The sequence below is a fragment of the Zootoca vivipara genome, chromosome 7 (genome assembly GCF_963506605.1).
Source record: "Zootoca vivipara chromosome 7, rZooViv1.1, whole genome shotgun sequence".
NCBI lineage: Eukaryota > Metazoa > Chordata > Lepidosauria > Squamata > Lacertidae > Zootoca > Zootoca vivipara.
The window spans coordinates 76,035,611-76,059,065 of record NC_083282.1 but is presented as its reverse complement, the minus strand read 5'-3'; the positions used below and the strand labels follow the sequence as shown (position 1 = coordinate 76,059,065).

The 23,455-nt window shown below is 39.7% G+C and overlaps 1 long non-coding RNA gene across 1 annotated transcript in view; it reads right to left on the bottom strand.

Moving 5' to 3' along the window:
- Positions 1-5,195: 5,195 nt before the first annotated feature.
- LOC132592455 (uncharacterized) overlaps positions 5,196-23,455 on the bottom strand; it is a 51,066-nt gene continuing 32,806 nt past the window's right edge. The window contains exons 2-3 of the long non-coding RNA XR_009557955.1: positions 14,628-14,676; positions 5,196-12,878 (exon numbers count right to left, since the gene is read on the bottom strand). This is a non-coding gene — a long non-coding RNA (uncharacterized LOC132592455). The remainder of the gene's footprint in view (positions 12,879-14,627; positions 14,677-23,455) is intronic.

Here is a 23,455-nt window from a genome sequence, read left to right as displayed (position 1 = left end):
TATTATCAAAATAAGCAGAGACCCTGACAATTTCCCTTTCTCTACTTTATCCATTAAGTTTAGAGACTGGTTTAATTTATTTTATAATCATGTTGTAAATGGTATTATTAAATCGACTAGTTAGGAAGCATTCTAATAAGCTATTGAGAATTACAGCAACTTAAGTGAAGTTTTGAACAACAGCTGTGTGTTTGAATTGATTTATTCAAAACTGCTTGAAGCAATGTGTAAAAAAAAGTGAGACTCTTCTAGCTAATTAGAAAAATAAATTGCTCTTGGGAAATATTTATGAGGCATTCATATGTAGAAGCACACATTATAGTACTATCCAGAATTCAGAATTTCAAAATTGATACTTCTACTCAGACTACTTATAGATAATTACTAGTAGTCAGGTGAAGAGCTTTGTACAGGCAGATAATTTCTTAAGAAATTTAACTAGGGCCTTTTCATATCAACTAGTTGCATATGCATTTGCATGCAAGTTTAACCACTCAGTTGACAACATTGACAGTAGCTGTATTCAGATGAACTCACATTACCAATTAGAGGAGTGATTGGCAATATGGTCACGTAAAGATAAGCATCAAGACTGAACTGCCTCCTAATTACACACCTTTGTAAAGCTTTCTCTGTAAGAAACCCCCGCTAGTCAGGGAGGAAAGAATGAAAATATATTTTCAAAATCTGAAGTACTATTGTGGAAATTCTTATGGCAGAATCATAATTTATTCTAACCATTTGAACAAACAAATCATTTCCCAATTAATCCTATATGGCAGCACTTTTCTCCTCATATGCTACAGAGGTGGGGAAAATTTAATTCCCAGTTATGTGACTATTAAAGGCACAGCAGCCTTGTACTTCAAAGAACCTGGCAATCACTGTCAGAAAAACCAAGGGTGGAATTCAATGCCACACTATTACCAACATTCCATCTGCATTAGCATTGCAGCTTGCCAGATGGAACGATCCCCTCTCGATCCCCTCTCTCCTCTCCCAGCAAGCTATTCTGCGGGTTCTCCTGCCTGCCCCAAGCCAATTTCAGAAGGCACAGGGAAGGAGGGGGGTGGAGCCCTGTTGTGCAAGCGGAATTCCTTGCTCAGGTCTCTCGGTCTTCCGATGATGGAAGGTTTTAGGTGAATCCCACCACAAGAGAACATACATGGCTACAAATTGCAGAGTATCAACCTGAGTGCATAAAGAAAATAATATGTCCACCCCAACCATCTGTGCTTAGTGGGTAGGCAGCATTATACAGGTAAGAGCATTCCAGGGCCTGCACCCAAAGGGCTCCAAATCTATCCCCCTTATTAGAATCTGAGTAGATTTGAGTAAGGGGAGATTGAGAATCAACAAAAAATATTTGAAAGTTATTAAAGATAAAAATCAAGAGCTCATACTATGCACCAAGAATACAAGATCTATCATTAACACACCCCCAACTGTAATCTCAATTTCAACCTCTCAAAACAATGCATCAGACTTAAATGCAAGTGGAAAACTGTGCAGGAAATCCAGGCCAGGCATATTTCCTTTCAGGACAGGGCAAGCATCAGGATCCTCAAACAGCTGTCAGAGCCCAACAGAGCGAAGCAACTGATTACATTCCCCACAGTGCCCTGGAATGTTCAACCTAGTGTTGCTCCAGAGAATTGTGGGGAATTTAAATGGTGGCTTGATTCAACCTACCAGTGCAGCTAGGTAAGCCTGCAAGCTGGAATTCCAGGAACGTAGAACAGATACTACAGGGTGAATTTTGGAGCTGGTTCTACTTCAGAAAAGGTGGTCATTATTTGAAACCACTATAATGAGATTTAAATATTGCATATAAAACACCTAAGTGGGGGGCAGGGAGGACAGGAACACACAATCAAGTCCAAAAGGATGAAATCATGGGTGAATGGCAGAGTCAAAGAAAATGTTTTTTTTAAAAAAACAACAACAACACAGGTTTCTTTTTAAAATTGGAGGTCTTGAATAAAGAGAACACAAATATTGGAAACATGAACCCAACCAGAAAAACTATAACAAAGGAATAAGCAGATAGATGGAATCTTTCCACCCGTCTTCACTGCAGCAGATATTGGGAGTGTATCTTCATAATTAGGTGACAAAAATGAGCTTTAGAAGCAATGAATATTAAAAAGAAACAAGTCACCCAAACTGGCATGTATCTATCCAAGTGTTCGTAAAAATATTCAAATGTGAAAATTATATTTGGACTAAAATATGTGGCTTATTGCTAAAACCAGCCTCTTTACTACAGAAGTGGAAGACATTGATGTAACATCAATAGTCTAAAAAGGGTTGCAGGAATTCACATTTGCCAGGTAGCTGAACTGAGTAATTTGAAGGCTGAAATCTTTAAAAGTAAAAACTAACTAACTCAAACAAACAAACAAACCCCACTACTGAGGAAGAACCATTACTAGAGGGTTTTAAGGGGAAAGCCCTGCTTCATCTACATCTAAATATAGGCATATGTGATCACATTATGAATTTCATCTGTCAAAAGGTTTGTCAATGGTTAAAACAAGAAGCATAAACAGTGCTTAAAGTAAACAAACAGTGAAGTTCATCAAGGAATTCTATGATGTTGCTGTTAGTCAAATTATCAGGAATCTGAGCTGGATAGCAATAGACATCAAAGAATGTGGGGTGACAATGCAAAATGAATTAAAAACTTGCCTCCTGGGCTGTAGCAAGAAATCACATAAGAACTGTAAACAGTTTCATTCATAAGATAAATACTATGTTACAAGCGCGTTCTGTATCTCTGGTCCTAGTCGGCTTTCTGGTACCCACAAAATAAATTAGTTTGCAGCTCTTGGTTACTTCCATCTGGGTGCCCTCAGATGCTATGAGCTGCAAGTAGCCTAAGCATCTCTTAGGCCTTCATCAATCCAGTACACAGTTCTGGGGAACTCTACCAGGAAGTGACTAAGCAGCATTTTGTATTGAATTAAATAAATAAATTTGAGAAAGCTGCAAGCTCTTGGAAAGCTGATGTATCTTTCTCAAGCTCATCACTCATCGAGTGCTCATCCAAGATGAACAAAACTGTGATAACCAAGTACTGCTATTTTTACCAGCAATAAGCTATTGCTCCCAGCCCCAAACTTCTTGTCAGTCATTCTATTTTCTCCCATTCTGTTAGTCAGGTGGTTAGGGTATGGATTTAGACAATGGACTAGATCAAAGCTTTCCCCCTCTGTACATACATACATCTCCGCACCACAACGCGGGTGGCGCTGTGGGTTAAAACCACAGAGCCTAGGGCTTGCCGATCAGAAGGTCGGCGGTTCGAATCCCCGTGACGGGGTGAGCTCCCGATGCTTGGTCCCAGCTCCTGCCAACCCAGCAGTTCGAAAGCACCTCAAAGTGCAAGTAGATAAATAGGTACCACTACAGTGGGAAGGTAAACGCTGTTTCCGTGTGCTGCTCTGGTTCGCCAGAAGCAGCTTTGTCATGCTGGCCACATGACCTGGAAGCTGTACGCCGGCTCCCTCGGCCAATAGCGCGAAATGAGCGCCGCAACCCCAGAGTCAGTCACAACTGGTCCCTTTACCTTTATGTTCTGGTGCACATAAGTGAAATCAAGTTTTCCATGCTCTCAAGCTCTCTCTCTCCACATAACTATCTCTTCAACCAGAGCTGAAGCTCTGAGGTCAGCTGGAGACTGGAGGACACGTGAGGAAGCAGCTGATGCTGTTGCCATACCCCACACGTCAGCTGTTAAGACAGGGATGCTGAGCAGTCTAAACAAAGTCCCATTGTGTCTCAGGTTTCTTTGGGGCTTCCTCTGTTCTTACTGGCAGCATCTTTGGGCTCATGAGCCACAAGGACTCTCCAGCTCTCTCCCACCATTTCCTGGTAAGATTTTATTTTAATTATTTGCTTGCTTACTCATTCATTCATTCATTCATTCATTCTTCTTTTCATTTCATTCCCCAGCACAACATGTATACATGGTTACACAAGAGTAGAACATAAGTGGAGGGATGCCTGTATATATAGTGTAACCCTTGTAAAAACAACACTCACTGAAAGCCAAAGAGAGAGAAAATGTACAGTACTCCTGCTCGGAAGATCCTACCACAACACCCAGTTAATGACCAGATATCTATATGGAAAAAAGTATTTGCCTGTGAAAGGAAAGCAGAGGAGAGGCCAGTCTAGCTGCCTGTGGAAGGGAATGCCACACTTTGGAAGCAGCCACTGAGAAGGCCCTCTGTAAATGTATGTCCTTACCAAAAGTGCCTGTGAAGGTCATGTCTGTCTTTTGGAATGTTAGCCTGTGGGCAGAGATTATCTTGTTTTTATTTAGACTTCTCAACTGATAAAAATGCTTTAAAACAATAATTTTACTTATCTCAACTAAGATATTTATTTTGTCTTCAGCATGGAACGTCTAAAAGGCTTATAAAATACGTGCAAGGGGGAAACCATTGTCTATAAAATATGTACAATGAAGTGCCAAAACTGCATATTTCACATAGTTTTATCTTACTGTGACCTTTTACATGCCTCCAAGCCCACTTCATATAATGCCTTGTATTTCAGGAAAATGATACCTATTTGCTTCACTGCAAATACTCATGAACAATTTTCAAGAGCATATTTTAAATATAATTTACAATTAATCATTGTCCTATTCATTTTGGTGAATAGCACTGTAAGGCTGAAGCTGCACCTGAAAAAAGTGATGCTTAAAAGCCTCAGTGTTCATAGCAGTCCACAGAACAGAGGTTTCTGCTAGCTTGTTTTCCGCCCAGTTTCTTCGCTCCCAAGTTGTGTCTCCTCTTTGGATTCTTTCCTTTTGAATGTTTTATGGATTTTAGGAAGTTTGATGAGTCTTCTAGATCAGAAGGCATGATATAAAATGTTTCAAACCCCAATTTTGCATAAAGAAAACCAAATTTCTATCCCATATTTGAAAATCTGCTGGGTCCTCTTCATTGTCTTTCAAGTTCAATGTGGGAATATACCCTTAGGTATATACTATACAATGGGGGATTAGGGAAATAGGACATGATTTATTAACTGTGTAAAAGTTATACAATACATCTAATATACAATATGGTTTTTGATATTTTAGTTTAATAATTTAATAATAATAATAATAATAATAATAATAATTTTTTCATACCCCGCCCTTCCCAGTCCAGAAATCGGGATCAGGGCATCTAATAACAAATATAAAACATTGATTAAAAAAGACTTAAAAACAGCTTGAAAACAACAAAGTACAACATAAATTTACACAAAGAAATTGGCTAGAGTAGACGAAACACAGCGATAGGTGAGGCAGCTGGCCGCAGAGCTTCATGGAAAACACAATTTTATAACCATGTTTTAACGAGCTTTTTAAAGGAGTTTTAAACGGTGTTTTTAAAACCAATTATTTTATCAATTTACTCAATGAAATTAAGGTAACTGTATCTAGGAAAGTGTAAAAACTGATTATTGACTTTATAACCCTGTCACTTGTAGTTAAAAATGAGCAGGTCACACTATACATGTTAAGAGAAGTGTTAACTTAAATTTAAGATATACTTGAGATAAAATATTAGCTGTTGTCCAGTGATAGGGCAAGTAAGGATGGGACTTCAAAGGAACAATCAGGAGCTTAAAGCTCCCAGTTTTTTCTTTGATTGAGTACATCTTCAATTCCTTCAAACCACTGTAGTTTGAAGAAATGGGGAGCATTTGAAGGTGTGTTCCCACCCATCAACTGATTGGTAATTGGGAGCATACCTTACTCAAGGCTTTCAAGAAGAAAGGAGTGTTTTGAGAGGGTAATTTTGCTGTAATATTCCCACATTGAACTATTGCAATATTGGAATTAAGGGTGAATGGTGTGATGGGAGGGCAGGATTTTGTCCAACAAAGTAGTTAGTCGTGAGGGGGAGGGGTAATGAGGAGGGACTAAAAGAAGTGAAAACAAGCATGTGGAATAATTTATTTTGATACTGCCATTTTTCTTATTTCCCTTGCCTTTGAATGTTAAAACTATTAAAGCTAAGGTTTAATTTAATGTGGCCACATGAATCTGAGAAATATTCTAATATTTCAATTACAGCTTTTACAACTAAAAAAACAAGGCACACAATGACTTATCTACATTTTTAACAAATTTGGCATACAATTGCTTTGTACATTTAACACATGCACTATGGCAAAAGCTGCACACTGCAAACACTGATAATGCAATATGCTAAGTAATATAATAAAAGCTGCCTTATGAAAATTTGATTATTTTCACAGCTACACTGCCTTTCCAAATGACATTAGTTCTTGCAAAGCATTATTCCTGACAGTTTTTCACAACTAGCTGATGCAGATATAAGAGCATTTATCTATTAACTGACCAGCCAAGAAAATATTTCCCCTTAAAAGGGAGATGTTCCAAACACACACCTCTGGTATACAGTTTCAGAGCAGCAGTATGTCATTTCCTTTCTGCAATAACTATCCCTTTCATCCTTAAGACAGAACACATCATTCTAACACTTTCAGAAACTGGGATCACTCAAGGTCTTGATGAAAACAGGACATACAATTAATTAAAAACACACAACTTGTATCATAAAAACAAAACAAAAAAGACTTTTCCTGTCAGAATATCAGCTTAGTTTGGCATTTCCATTCACATCCCAAAGGAAATATTTAAAAGTGCCCCAGAAAAATTTGCAGATCTTCTAAGTACTGTATGACGTTTTTAGTATAACTAAGGCACTGCAATTTGCATGAACCTCCTCTTTTGTCTTCTTACATTTTTAATAAGTGAATCAGGTTTTAAAAGAGCACATTCTGACTCATTAATCTCAGAACAATGTTGTACTAGTATAGCCTGTTGTACTAGTATAGCCACAGATTCTTCAACTGATCTCATTCAGAGGTGTGTGTTTTCCATTTTAGTTTGGATTATTTTAAAAAAATTAAACATAAATCTGTTTCAAGCAAGTAAGCTTTTTAAAGCTGACCATTTTTTCCCAAACTTCACAATGGCAACACTACTATTGTTGTCAGGAAGCTCAAGGATTCCAGAAAGATTCAGGGTGGGGGAGACCCCAAGTGATATAATGGCATAACTTACTGATTGCTATGCTGTACCCGCAAAGGTCTTTCTTGAGACCTTCTACATCTCCCCCCCCCCCCGCCCCCATGGTCCTTCCCCCACTAAAATTAGGGTTGAAAGGAGACTTCTGCTGTGGACCAAAGAATGCCTTTTCCCAAGTTTACTTGCAGTGCAAAGGGACATTTTTTTGGTAGGTGATGTTTCACAGCTGCAGAGAGCCAGCACCATGATTAGGCTTCAGATAAGCCTTTTGCTGGCTACAATAGAAAGCCTTATTACAATGGAGGTGGGGAGATAGTGGGCAGTTGCAGCTTGGAAGGTAAGGGTTACCACTCCCTTCCCAGCTAGACAGCACTCCCAAGATTTCCCCTCTGCTGCTGCAATTAGACTTGGAAAGAGTTTTCTCTTGTTGAAGGGTGGGGCAGTGATCTTCCTGGAGATTGTAGCTGCAAAGGGAAGGTTATTCGTGTTTCCCTAGCTGCATAGTCCAGGAAGCTCACCTTTTCCCCATTAAGCTTTATAAAAAAAGTGAACACCTCATAATACGTTGGTTCTTCTCCGCTTTCTCAGAAAAAGCTTTATCTTTGTACAGCCCTCATACTTAGGGCCTAATAATTCCATAATGCTGCCCAGCTCAATCAATCATCCAGGCTCCCTAGGGAAATGGACTCTTCAACACATGTTCAGCAAGTTCATAAAGAGGCTCCTGTGGTTGCTGAAGCCATTTCCACCTCCAGAGTTGATGGCAATTCAGTCTCAACTAAAGATTCAACCAACCAGCTCACTTCACTTAAAAGTAATACCTGATTTCCACCAGCTACTGTACTGCTGACTTCTGTTCAGTGCTGGTAGTTTAGTTCCTTTAAGAGTAGATTACTTACTGCTACAAAACCCACATGCTCTTACTTCAATACTGTGCAGGACATAAATGATGTGACAACAATATGAATACATATGTGAAGTTGTACGTGGGGGGGGGGGCAGAGAGCAAGGAACAGGAGGACATCCACCCCATAGAGCTAAATTACATGTTTCTCCCAAAGAACCCTGAAAGTCTACCCCTCACATAGCTACAATTCTCAGCACTCATAACAAACTGTAGTTCTCAGAATTCTTTGGGGGAAGTCATATGCTTTAACTGTATGGCGTGGCTGTATCCAAAGACAGTGACTGTGGTAGTGTGGCTTACACCCATGCAACAGGGCCCCTGCAGTTTGGTCAAAGTCTCTGTCCCAGCCAATTGCTTCACCCACAACAGCAAAAGTCTCTCTGCCTGCCAAGACAGCAGCTGAAATATCACTGCAGAACTAAACAAGTCAGCAGCTCTCCCTTCCCCACATGATTTTTATTTAGTCATCAACAAGTTTTGAAAAAGTTAGCTTTTGAAAAACTATTCCAAGAAATACATGAACATGTTCTAGTGATAAACCTTCCATCTAGTGTTACTGAAAGCAGGAAACTTAAACCATGGTATGTGATAATATCTTTGAACTTTGCAAAAATGTGCAGCTTGGGCACTTATGATTAGCAGCCCTGAATAACAGCATTAAGCAAGCATTTTTAAGATTATAATTTTAAAAAGGTACTTCAGTAAAAAAAAATCCTATTTTTATTATGATTAGGTATTTTAAAAATAAATATAATTGTGCAAACAATTATAAAAAGCTCATTACATCCTGTAAACATATGTTTCATTAATCTTTCCATGCACCTGGTCCACCAGTTTAATCCTGCAATGCTTAGGAGCTGAATACCTGCAAAGAGATATACAGTTGTACCTTGGTTTGCAAATGCCTTGCAACTCAAATGTCTTGCCTCCCAAATGCCACAAACCTGGAAGTGAGTGTTCCGGTTTGCAAATGTTTTTTGGAACCCAAATGTCCAACAGGGCTTCCATGGCTTCCGATTGGCTGCAGGAGCTTCCTGCAGCCAATCAGAAGCCGTGATTGGGTTTGTGAACATTTTCGGAAGTTGAACGGACTTCCAGAATGGATTCCGTTCGAGAACCAAGGTACAACTGTATATAGTGTTAGCAGCTGGAAAGTATTGCAAAGACCTACAAGATTCAGTATTTGCATAAATTAGAAAATCCCCTAAAATAAAATCTTCTATTTCTAATTTCCCAAGTAGCAATATCAAGTGGGTGTAGTCTTCCTTTCCTTCCTCTGTACGATGAATTTTGGCTTTTTATAGCCAAAATATTTCCTGAAGTTACCTTAAGTTTTGGGGGCTTTCAAGCAAGATTCTCTACATGTGTTTCTTAAAATGTGAGGGGCAGAGTGAGACCTTCACACAGGGCACAGCATGAGGCCAGAGTCCTATATTGTTATACCCCACATATCTTACCTCTTCATCTCTTCCCTTGTATTTGCCTTTCTTCCCTTTGTAAAAGAGGTAGAATACAAGACACACACTCATGAGAGGGCTTTCTCGTTCTTGCTTTTTAGCAAGTTGCAGACAGGAGGTATTTTTTGTTTGGTTGTTCCTATCTTCCCAGGCTTACATAGAAACAAGAGAGCCTCACTAGTAGCTTTCAGGATGCTGTTCAATTGGGGATTTGAGTATTATGAGCATCACACCCAGCAAAGCACTCATGGTTGCTATAACAAAATGTACATTTTGTATCCATATCAATAGGTCAAAATGTACTAATTCCTTTTTTACAGTAGCTTATCAGAACTGCTTATTGTAAAACTGTAATTTATTTCATTTTACATATATGACTTTAAATAGCCTAAATTTCAGCCACCTATCTAATTTATCTTGACTGATACAATTAAAGGAAGAATTTATTGTATTCAATAGTATTCTAAGTATTAAAATGGGTGAGACTCAGGAGTGGACTGAGGTCCCTTATAATAGCCTGGACAGCAAACCATTATAAGACACCTGAGTTTTACTAATGCTTAGAATTCTTCCACCCACAGCAGCCATTATACACTTCCCCCCCCCTCTTCCCCACAACAGTTTGCCAATAAGTAGGAGAGCCTTCAGTTTCCAGACTGTCTCCAAATCATGAGTTGGAAGTAATGATACAGTCTGACATTTTCATTTGCCTACTGGTTTATTATTAGTCAGCAGTTCATGTTATTCAGTCAAGAATCATCATATGTGAATGCATAATTCATTTCTGCAGTGGCAGACAGACAGCTAACAGTAAACCTGTAGGCAACATCCCATCAGGTTCTGGTTCAATAAAATTAATAGCCAGCTGGCCACAGAATAATCCAATAATAGATACCTATGATATATAAATACCTGATACTGTTTCCAAGATGTAGTGAATCCTGTACAAAGCTTAGCTATTAAAATATAACAGAAGAGCCGAACAACTGGTGCTCGTTGTAGAACACAAATAGAATACAAATAAAGGTAACTTGCATCTTACACTTATTTAAAATATGTGCTCATAGCTTTACACATGTTGCAGAAAAATGTTTTTTTTAAAAAAAAATGATGAAAAGTTGCACACACAATGAAAAAATAAGAAAATGGTGCATGGGGTGGGGTAGGGAGCGGAGAGGGTGAGAGAGCATAAAAAATGGCCAGCAATCCCAGCAGTCTTCATGAAAGTGTTTAGATGTGGAAGAGGCAGATGAAGAGGGTGACTGGAGGAGACCACAGAGATTTGTGGAGGTGTTTGGAGAGCTTCAGACCACAAAATGGCCCCAAAACACAAGGCATTACCATCATCAGCTGATGGGAAACCCAAGAAGCAGAGGGTGGATCCCACACTGGAAGAGAAGTTGGCTCTACTGGACTGCTTCAGAGATGGCATATTTATGTGTACTGTAGCACTCAGATTTGGCTGCAATTAGTCCAGCATCCATGCCATCAATGTGCATGAGAACGAGATCTGTGAGGCTGTGGCAGCAAGCACACCACTGACTGCAAAGGTGACCAGCCAGGTGCAAGACAAGGCTTTGGTGAATATGGGAGAAAGCAATGAACTTGTGGCTCGAAGGCATGAACTGGAAACGTGCTCCTATGGATGGCAGCATCTTGCATCAAAAGGCTCCAAGCCTATATATGAGCACTTCAAACCTTCCACCACAAATGGGGAGAGGGCTACCAAGGAATTTAAAGCCAACCCAAGTTGGCTTAACAGTTTTAAAATCTGCTTCAACCTGAAGAATATCTGAACGACAGGAGAGGCTGCATCTGCAAGACTAAGAGGCTGCAAAAACATACCTTGTGCAACTAAAACAGTTACTGGACGACAAGGAATACCTTCCAGAGCAAATCTTCAACACAGACAAGACAGGGCTTTTCTGGAAGAAAATGCCTGAGTGGACTTGCTTTGTCAAAGCTGAAAAAAGAACCCCTGGATAGAGTGACTGCTGCTCTGTGGCAATATGGCAACACTTAATAAATTGGTTTGGTTTCTTTTTAGACACCTTTAGCTTCATAACACACAGAGTGCCCCCTATTCACTAGCTCAAATAATATAAATATATAAATAAATAATTGGGGGAAAGGAGTTAGATCAGGCTTCCTCAACCTCGGCCCTCCAGATGTTTTGAGACTACAGTTCCCAGTATCCCTGACCACTGGTCCTGCTAGCTAGGGATCATGGGAGTTATAGACCAAAAATATCTGGAGGGCCGAGGTTGGGGAAGCCTGAGTTAGATAAAGCCTCTAAGTTGTTTTGGTGATTTAATCTGAAATCAAGCTGGATTTAAGCTAATTAGTTCTCTGATAGCTTCTCTCTTTTTCAATGTGGATGTTGGCTTATTTATGGACGGATGTTCTGTATTTTATTAATGCTATTCCTACAAGACTGTCATGACTTTTGGCTAGAACAATAATCTTATGAATTTGAAACTTAATAAAGCTAGGTTTCCTAAACAGGTCTCAAAAAACCCCATACCCTAAATCAAGAATCTGCTTCCTGTGCTTTGGCAATCCAACAAAAAGGTCTGGGTGACTTCTTCATTTCTGGACTGGTTCCACAACTGCTTCATTTCATCAGTGACGTGTTACCTTGAGGAGAAACATTTGCAGCTTAAAAAGATGCTGCTTGTAGACAATGCTCCTGGGCATGTATTCCCTCTCATGTCCCTACTGTCCTTGCCCTTCTGTACTTTTGAGTGGAATGGAAACCCTCTTCTGAGCTCCTATTCAATATACTGGTATAATATAACCTCACATTTTAGAATGGTTTGCCTTATATAGTATTTTGTTCTCTAACATCAAACTTAAATCCTCTAATACATGTAGTACAAATTCATTTCCAGTTATGAGGAACTTTTAAATCAAATTATTTGCAACTACAGAAGAGAATTAGATGAGTTAGATCAGGCTTCCTCAACCTCGGCCCTCCAGATGTTTTGAGACTACAGTTCCCAGTATCCCTGACCACTGGTCCTGCTAGCTAGGGATCATGGGAGTTATAGACCAAAAATATCTGGAGGGCCGAGGTTGGGGAAGCCTGAGTTAGATAAAGCCTCTAAGTTGTTTTGGTGATTTAATCTGAAATCAAGCTGGATTTAAGCTAATTAGTTCTCTGATAGCTTCTCTCTTTTTCAATGTGGATGTTGGCTTATTTATGGACGGATGTTCTGTATTTTATTAATGCTATTCCTACAAGACTGTCATGACTTTTGGCTAGAACAATAATCTTATGAATTTGAAACTTAATAAAGCTAGGTTTCCTAAACAGGTCTCAAAAAACCCCATACCCTAAATCAAGAATCTGCTTCCTGTGCTTTGGCAATCCAACAAAAAGGTCTGGGTGACTTCTTCATTTCTGGACTGGTTCCACAACTGCTTCATTTCATCAGTGACGTGTTACCTTGAGGAGAAACATTTGCAGCTTAAAAAGATGCTGCTTGTAGACAATGCTCCTGGGCATGTATTCCCTCTCATGTCCCTACTGTCCTTGCCCTTCTGTACTTTTGAGTGGAATGGAAACCCTCTTCTGAGCTCCTATTCAATATACTGGTATAATATAACCTCACATTTTAGAATGGTTTGCCTTATATAGTATTTTGTTCTCTAACATCAAACTTAAATCCTCTAATACATGTAGTACAAATTCATTTCCAGTTATGAGGAACTTTTAAATCAAATTATTTGCAACTACAGAAGAGAATTAGATGAGTGAGCAATTCTTATTAAAAAATAACTGAAGGCACTTTATCATAGAAAATGAATATTCAACAGAAAAGCTTAATAGTCATTTAAAAAACGGTGTGTTTAATACATAGTTCAGGGCTGCTAAGGATACACAAAAGGGTTTCCTGTTTTTGTGAATATCTGCCTTTGCTTTGGTTTAGTCAGTTTGAAGCTTTGTGCATAAAGCTACAGTGGTGCCTCGACTTACGAATTTAATCCGTTGCAAAGGCACCCTCGTAGGTCAAAAAATTCGTAAGTTGAAAAGCGCCATTGGAAACGCGATTTCCCATAGGGATGCATTGGAAACGGAAAAATTTGTAAGTTGAAGCAACCCCATCTAAAAATTCATAAGTCGAAAAAACCGTATCTAAAACCACAGCGGTTTCCGTTTGGATGTCGAGAAATTTGTAAGCATGCGGCCATTTGCCCCACTCGTAAGTCGAAAAATTCGGTTGTCGAGTCACCACTGTATTTGAAACTGGTGACCATATCTAACATTTTTATTTCAAAGATTCAAGTTTAGTTGCAGGATATTACAATGTTATTTTAAATGCATAACTATCATTGTTAGTTGTGCAGCTAGAACGAATATTTATATATTTAAAATATTCAATGGTAACAAAATATGCAATAACGAGGTCTTTAAAATAAGTTGCAAATTAAAGATATTTCAAGTAGTTTTAATTGAAAAATAAAGTGTTATACTCATTTATATTAAAACAAGATGAACCACTGCAATTAAAAATTACTTTCATTTTTACTCAGACTTGGCTAGAATCCAAAAACCACAAAACTATTGCTATGCACCCAAGAGGGCTCTGAGTTTATGCTTTTTAAATGGCAAACAATTTTTGAAACTGAGGAAGCAGTTTGAGCTAAGCTATAACATGGGGCTTTGCAGAGACCCTCTAGAGCAGGCACCCCCAAACTTCGGCCCTCCAGATGTTTTGGACTACAATTCCCATCTTCCCCAACCACTGGTCCTGTTAGCTAGGAAATCGTGGGAGTTGTAGGACAAAACATCTGGAGGGCCACAGTTTGGGGATGCCTGCTCTAGAGAAACATAAGATGCCAAAATAGTATGAAATACAGTGGCCACATTAAGACATTAACACTAAAGATGTCCACAAGCCTACATCCCACCCTTCTCCAGTGCAGTCATGCGGAGATTTGAAGAACTTCCTTCCACTTTCAACTAACTACAGTTTGTTATAGCCAAACCAGACAAACTGTTTTTAGCTTTAACTATAACAATTGTGCTTCAGCCTGGAATATTTGGATAAGCCATAGTTATAATCTTCTTTGGTCCTAATGTTCACAAATTTAACAAATAATCAACTGAGGTTAGCCACTTCTAATGTGTCTGTTATGTATCATACAACTTGGAAACATTTAAATTAAGTCAAAAGTTAGAGAGGGTACTTACCACAGAAAGTCTTGCCCTCCAGGACATAAGCATATGTTTAAAACACTTTCTGAAAGAAAACAGTGAACACAGTGCATAAGAACTTTACAATTTTGATATAGCATTGAACACAGATTGTGTAGGTCTTACTCTTGAGTTACTCTGTCCCAACTAAAATTATAGTTGCAGAACTGCAAAAGGTCTCATGTATATGCAGGACAGCCCCCACCCCCAAATTTTGAATATTTCCTAAGTATGTTAGATGAGCTCAGCTAGATCTGACCACAGCCCCATCACGTCCAGCATCATGTTCTCAAAGTGACCAGCCAGATGCCTATTGGAAACTCACAAGCAGGGCATGAGTGCAACAGAACTCCACACATGTGTGATATCAGCCCACTTTGAGAACATGATGCTGGACGTGATGGGGCTGTGGTCAGATCTAGCTGAGCTCATCTAACATACTTAGGAAATATTCAAAATTAATTCTATTATTGTTGTATACCGCCAGTATCAACTTACATATGAAATGTTTCAACAGGTTTAGTAGACCTAATTATAATCACTGTGACATGAGAGGGATTTGTCATGGTCATAATTCACTGGTGGTTTAGACTCCTTTCCCAAGTTGTATTGTTCAATAAGGTACAAGAGGCATTTAGCTATTTAAGATGCTTTCAGAAAGTACAAATGCCTGAAAAGCACCAATTGCAATTTTTTTATTTCTTAAACATACTTCTGAAATGTAATTAAAAAGTAAACAGCCAAGGGTCACAGCAACAGAAAACAATACCCATTTGCTAGCAAAAGTCCATTTTAAATTAGAGAGAAAAGAGCTCAGTTTGAGAGAAAGTCTGAAGCCTCAAAGCATTCCATAGCCTTAGCCTTTGGTTCAGGACAAACATATTTCAGCTGAAAATAAATGCCAGACGACTTCTGCCTTCAGATTCAGCAGACAGTCTTGGAATAAATCCTACAACTCAAATGTTGCTCTGGTGTGAGCAATGTGGAAGACGGGAGGAGAAACAACGGCAAGGAAAAGAACCTGATTTAAGTCTGATCCAGTGTTTTAATAACACATTCCATCTATTTATGCGTACTAACTTAGTAACATAAATTTTATCTGGCAGTATCAAGGAGTAAAGAGTGAAGCCACCACATATATTATGAGTTTGAGGGAAAGTACACATTATCAGTGGAATTCAGGGTTGTGCTATCATGAACATGTTGTCTGCACAAGCACTGCGGCTTTCCAGTGGAAGGATTCTTCCTCTCATGTCACTGAGCACTCTTCTGGTGCTCTCTTGACTCCCACAGAGCAAATTGGGGGGGGCATTGCAGGGGGGGGGGGAGAGAAGAAAGAGGAGACAGGGGAAATCCCTTGGGGTGGCAGAAACTTCCCTAAAGGCTTTTAGCTTAGAAAACAATTTCCTCTTTCAACAGCAGGAGCAAAAGGGTGGGAATTTAACTTGCTAAATCACCCTTGCATACTGGCAATATATCCTCTTAGAAATTACAACAAAAAATGTTTAAAATATATGGGAGGATCTGGACTACATACTGGATTATTTTATGGTGCTACTTGGATCTAGCTGTCCTCTGTGTCCTCTTATAGCTACATGACATCTACACATGGAAACTGCTTGATAAGACCCTGCTGGGTTGGCTCTGACCTGAGTGTACAATGAGCTGACTGACTGATGGTGTCCTTTGCAAACACTCCACAAAGCAACAAAAGGCTGAATCCTGAATCCTAACTCACACCTAGCCAATCACAATGAAAGAGGGGCATATGGGGAGGATGGTTTGGGCTGCCCTCCTCAAAGGCTATTTTGGTTTGGGAAGAGCACTTGAAAAACAAGGTGTGGCATGGGGGAAGTGTTTGAAAAGCAAAAGCCCAAATAGCCCTTGGGCATCTGGACCCAGTTATGAGATTCAGTTATGAGATCCAGCCATAAATAAATGAATAAATAAATACAGGAATACCCATCAAGCTACCACCAACTGGTAAAAGGTAAAGGTAAAGGGGCCCCTGACCATCAGGTCCAGTCGTGTCCGACTCTGGGGTTGCAGCACTCATCTCGCTCTATAGGCCGAGGGAGCCAGCGTTTGTCCACAGACAGCTTCCGGGTCATGTGGCCAGCATGACAAAGCTGCTTCTGGCGAACCAGAGCAGCGCACGGAAACACTGTTTACCTTCCCGCCGGAGCAGTCCCTATTTATCTACTTGCACTTTGATGTGCTTTTGAACTGCTAGGTGGGCAGGAGCTGGGACCGAGCAACGGGAGCTCACCCCATTGCAGGGATTTGAACCGCCGACCTTCTGATCAGCAAGCGCCTAACCCACAGCGCCACCTGGGTCCCATATCACCAACTGGTATTTAAACTTAAAACAATGGAGAGACCTGGTCTGAATAGAGACATTGGATTCTCATCTCGTTATACATGATAAAGCCATCTCACCCCTTGCTTTTTCCTGTAAGACCAATTGCAGTCGTTAACGGTCGTCAACAGGTTTACCACACCTATCAGCCAATCACCCATTCCCACCACCCTTCTGAGTAATACTCCTCCCCACCCTCTCACTATATATAAGGGTCTGGTGACTTCTGTTTCAGTGTATCTGAAGAAGTGTGCATGCACACGAAAGCTCATACCAATGACAAACTTAGTTGGTCTCTAAGGTGCTACTGGAAGGAATTTTTTGGTAGTTATATTTGCATATTCTCTATTACACACACACACACACACACACACACACACACACACACACACACGTATGTGCATGGACTACCCTCCTCACAAAACCACCTGGAGAAGGATTTGCAGCCTATTAATAGGGAAGGGATAAACGTAGGGTAAAATGGAAATACAGAATACAATTATACCTAGCAGTTACAAAAGAACAAAAGATGAGTCACTCCAAAATTGTTTGATATCAGACGACTACAACATTGCTATGGTGTGCACTGCACAGGAAAAAATGGTTTAGAAATATACAATGTTCCTAATATCTATGCAGAGCCAACAAACAGAAAAGTAACAGAAGCCCTTATTGCAGGAATAGCCAACATGGCGCCCTCCAAATATTGATGGACTACAACTCACATCAACCCCAACTATCACATCCAAAGACAGATTTATTTAAAAAATCCTAAAAAGATATTATCTAAAATGTACAATCTGTTATTAGAATGGGAATTAAAAGATGAAGAGGTGAAGGGAGTTATTATTAAGTGGGCCAGAGACATAGGCCACACGATTCAATTAGACCAATGGGAGAAATTATGGAAATATGATATCAAATTCACAGCTTGCTTCACAATCAGAGAAAATATAATGAAAATGATATACCATTGGTATTTTACCCATGTCAAATTGGCAAAAATTTATAAATCAAAATCTAATTTGTGCTGGAGATGCAAAACAGAGATAGGAACAATGTATCATACGTGGTGGGAGTATGCGTATATCAAACAATTTTGGAGTGACATTCAAGAGGAACTTTTAAAAAAATGCTTAAAATATCATGTAATAAAAAACCAGAGGCGTTCCTCTTGGGAATTATATCGACTGACATTCCTGTCGCTAGGAAAAAAAGTTTTCTTATATGAAACTGCTGCGGCTAGAATGATTATAGCAAAAAATTGGAAGGGAGAAAAAACTCCAATAAGAGAATGGCAAAGAAGATTTTGTGAATACATAAAATCAGCAAGACTTACAGCAGTGGTAAGAGGTCAATCAGACCAAAAACTGATAGAGGAGTGGACGTGTGTGAAGGAAAACATGAAAAAAATATTGTTCTGGTATCAATATGCAATGAATGAAATTTATAGAGTAAAAATTAAGAAGAAATGGGTATAAGATGAGATAAGTCAAAAATAATATTGATAACACAGCGAAAAGAAGAAAAGGAAGGCACACATAGGTGGAGGGAAGTCAAGATTTATGTTTGTATGTTAAGGTTTTTTTGTAATTTAAGTTGATATTTCTTTTGTTTAATGTATGTTTAAATGTTTTCCCTTGTAGGATTTAAGGAGGTGTATAGGTGTGTGTATGTATGTATGTATGTATGTATGTATGTATGTATGTATGTATAATAAGTTTGTTTTGTGTTTTGTTTTGTGTTTGTGAGTATTGTAATTATCAATAAAAGTTTAAAAAAGAAAAGAAAGTCCCTGAGGCAGCCCTCTGCAGCAGACAGCCTGGTAGCTGCAAAAGACAATTTCCTGCTGAAGATACACCGTAGGTGCGTCCACAAGCCCAGGCAGTGCAAAGATTCTGGTGAAACCTGTAATGAGCGTGCAGAGGGCAACTACTTCACTAAACGGTGCAAGACACAACTTACATGTTCTTATCTCACCAGAAAGGAATGCCTCACTTATGGAAGCAATGATTGCATGCCAGCAAATAAAGCAAACAGAAACCAATGTGCCTGGTATAGTAGTTATTGTACTTTAGTAGTAGTAGTAGTAGTAGTAACTGAATTTATATGCAGCCCTGTACGCGGAGGTCTGTAGCTGACATCCCAGTTGCTTTTAAGCCAGACATGGAGCTAATGCCAACACAATTCCATGGGACACTGCACAATGCTTGCAAGATGATTTATACTCAGCAAAACAAATGTGACACCAGTTTTATTTGTGGGGGCAACAGTCAAGCCAAGAAGCACTATCATTGCTCCTGTGTGCATGGTTCCAACACATAAAATTTAACCTTCTTTGTCAAAGACACTGGAAATCCACCACTAGGCAGACTGGCCTGATGTGCCTTGACTTGAATCCCAAAAAGACAGAAATACAGTTTCTGTGGGAAAGGTGTGGGCAGGTTTGGCCCACTTCCTGGTCCTGAATGGGGTAATTGTGTTCCTAAAGGACCAGATGTGGGCAGCCTTGGGGTCATTTTGGTCTCACAGCTGTATATGGAAGTGCCCTACTCACTGGATCATCAAGTAGGTGTATTCTGTGTCCTGGGCAGTTGTTTACCAGCTCTATCTGGTACGTTGGCTGTGCACTTTCTCGTCAGAGTGGCACATGCTCTGGTTATCTTCTGCTAAGACTACTACAATGTGCTCTAAATGGGCTACCTTTGAAGATGACTCTGAAACTATAACTAATCCAGAATGTGGCTGCTAGACTGGTGACTGGAAGTGGTCACTGGAACCATATTACACCAGTCCTATAAGAATTACATTGGATCCCAGTACGCTTATTGAGTACAATTCAAGTGTTGGAGTTGGCCTTTAAAACCCTAATTGGCCTTGGCCCTGCTGCCGCCACCGCCTCTACTCTGCAAAGACCTTACACACCACAATCTGCCTCCTGTGCCATCCCCCACCGCCAGAACCATTCTTGCTTCTCCTTGGCAGCAGCCAAGTGGCAGGCTCCCCTCACTCTCGTTTGTTTGTTTGTTCCCAGTGCTTTTTTCTACTAAAAGAGTGGTGGTATTCTTAATCTTAAACGAGGTGTATTAACTTTGCTGAACATCTTTAGAGTTTGTGAATTTGTGAGCAATCCTCTTAATGCTAAATCTAAAGGTAATTTATGATTATCAAATGATATCACCTCAACCATTCTAAGACCTTCATGCCTCACCCTACATAAAAATCTTTAGAAATAGTATTGCAAATATGATTTGTTCCCTAGCTGCATAGTTTGTCAACAATGTTTAAGCACTTGCATTATTTTGCACAAATTGCTTTAAGCCGTGTAGGCACTTTCCTCTGCAGCACACCCAAAATCTGCTCAAGAGGATTGTCAGACTCTTTAGAATGGTGTGGGAGCTGACACAACAGACTGCAAGGAAAAGGGGACGTTTGAGGAAATCACCTCCACCCATTTTGGCTCATGGAAGCCTTTGCTATATCAAACACCCCTACTGTCGGTGAAGGGGCACAACTGGATGCAACTCCATGCATTGTTTAAGGGAATCCACATTGTAATGTTTTTATGCTTAAACGTTAAACAAAAAACATTTCCCCTATTACAGTATTCTTGAAACAGACTGGTTTGAAGAATGCTGCCACATTCTTGTTCATTCATCTGACATATGGTAAATTATAAAGGAAGTTATTAAACAAAAAATATTTTGGAGCAGTCTCTTGGCATTTGCTTAACACTTGCTGCTTTCTCTTAGAAGGAGGGATATATTGTTGATTGATTCATAAGACACAATTTTAACACACTACTCTAGGGTAACAATTGCATTTATCTACACCAGTCACCTAGAGACTTCTGTTACCTTGCTGCAAGTCAGTGTGATCTACATATCAATATATTGAGGTACCACTGTAACAGGAAGAAGCTAACCCAAAAACAGTAATATGTAAAAATAGAAATGAAGAGGAGCAGTCCAATCCACAACCCGGGCAAAAACCTTAATCACAATTAACACCAAGTTGCATAAATTGGAGAATTAGAATGTGAAAGCTATTCTATCAGTTTAAATCTCTGCTAGAATGTGTGCCAACAAAGGTCCATATACCGTTTCCCCTATTTTAAGACATAGTCATAAAATAAGCCATAGCAAGATTTTTAAGCATTCAAGGAATATAAGCCATACCCCGAAAATAAGACATAGTGATAGGCGCAGCAGCAATGCCGGCTGTGGCAGGAGGAGGAGAAAAAAAATAAGACATCCTCTGAAAATAAGCCATAGTGTGTGTTTTTTGTGTTTTTTTTTAGGAAAAATAAATATAAGACGGTGTCTTATTTTCGGAGAAACACGGTAGTTAAAGCTATGGTTTTCCCAGTAGTGATGTATGGACATGAGAGCTGGACCATAAAGAAGGCTGATCGCCAAAGAATTGATGTTTTTGAATTATGGTGCTGGAGGAGACTCTTGAGAGTCCCATGGACTGCTAGAAGATCAAACCTATCCATTCTTAAGGAAATCAGCCCTGAGTGCTCACTGGAAGGAGAGATCGTGAAGCTGAGGCTCCAATACTTTGGCCACCTCATGAGAAGAGAAGACTCCCTGGAAAAGACCCTGATGTTGGGAAAGATTGAGGGCACAAGGAGAAGGGGACGACAGAGGACAAGATGGTTGAACAGTGTTCTCGAAGCTACCAACATGAGTTTGACCAAACTGCGGGAGGCAGTAGTAGACAGGAGTGCCTGGCATGCTCTGGTCCATGGGGTCACAAAGAGTCGGACACAACTAAATGACTAAACAACAGAATGCGTGTCCCTGAGAGCCCTTATTTCTGCCTTAGGACCACTGAGAGGATCTCTCTCAAAGGTTTTCATATGAGTATTTTGAACTATCAGTTAATAAAAATAGATTTTCCAAGGCCAGATATATTTAAAGCTTTGAACATACAACATTTTTCTAAATTTTATGTGTCATATTACATAATAATATTGCTATGCACAAGTTTGATGTATGAGGCTTATTAAAGTTTTATACTTTGCACTCTTGAGCTAATGAGAGCCAAGGCACTTCAAAACAAAATGTTCAAAGCTCAGACACATATGCTGAACATGTGTGCATACAAAAAGGTTTCAAAATTTTGTTTAAAATGTGAAAATGAGTAAAGCTCCTGTTACCCTTGATAAATATCAGCTGTCCTGCAATTCAGGCCAATATGTACAAATTTTTATAAACCACAGGACTTGAAAAGGAAATTTTGACTTCAACAGCTGTATGTAATGCATTCTACATGGCAATACCGACTCAAGGTCAAGAGTTCAAAGGTTTCACTTCAATATGGGAAAAGCTACCTTTTAAGAATAAGCCACTGCTATCCCTTTACTAGTAGAAGTAATGTCAATAAAGTGAGCGAAGACTGAAATAATTCATTCAGCTTGACCTTTCTTTTATTTAGACTCTTTGTACCAAAATATGTACTAGTCTATGAAAGGACATATCCTTCAAAAACAGTAATCTTCACGTTTACTTTCATGACAATCTATCTTTGTTTCTAGTTTTAAACCGGGGTCCCCAATTGTGCGGCCCCTGACAACCCCAGCCGCCACCCACTCTTATCGGCGCACCACGGTGCAGTTGCCCATCTCCGGGTCGGCGCAGCGCCAGAAATAGCATGTGCGGGCCGGAGGGCAGGGGAACGCACTCCCATACGCACGTGCACAAGCTATTTCTGGTGCCGCGCCGACCCAGAAGTGCACCGGAAATGACGTCTGCGCATGCACAGAAGCCATTTCCGGCGCAGCGCCAGAAAAAGTGAGTGTGCGCGTGTATGGGAGTGTGTTCCCCCGCCCTCTGGCCCGCCGCGCGATCGGCGCTGGAGGAACTAGCCTGAAGCCGGGTAAGTTTGGGGACCCCTGTTTTAAACTAAACAACATGACCTGTAGGGAGCAAGCTACCAGTACATGAAAAGAAGCCACTATTACAATACAAAGTGAAATTAACCTACCTTTCTTACTTTCAAGACTCAAGTTAGTGTTTTCATACTAACCCCCAGTACTACTTTTTGCAAACGATATTCCTCAGTGAATTAAAAGTATTATTTGCATATCACCACTTATAACCATTGGGAGCTTTACCAGGCAAAAATCAAGCAGGGCATGTACAGAGATTTAATGTTCCTGATCTTTCCATAGCTAAGAGCTCCAAGGCAATATGGCAAAATCAAAGCTTTAACCTCCAAAGAACTGTTGTGGTGGATGCCAGAACATTATTTTTCCACATCAGAAAAGCAGGCAACATGGGTTGGTCAAAAAGAAAGACTGCTCCCAATCTTATTTTGGGACTAATTAAAAGTGCTGTCTTTAACTCTTAAAGGTGTAAACAGCTTGAAACCAGGTTGTGTGAAAAGTTCTCCCTCCTCCCAAATATTCCTAACCAAGAAACCTTTTTCAGTGGTGGCATAAAATTGTCTCCCTAAAGAG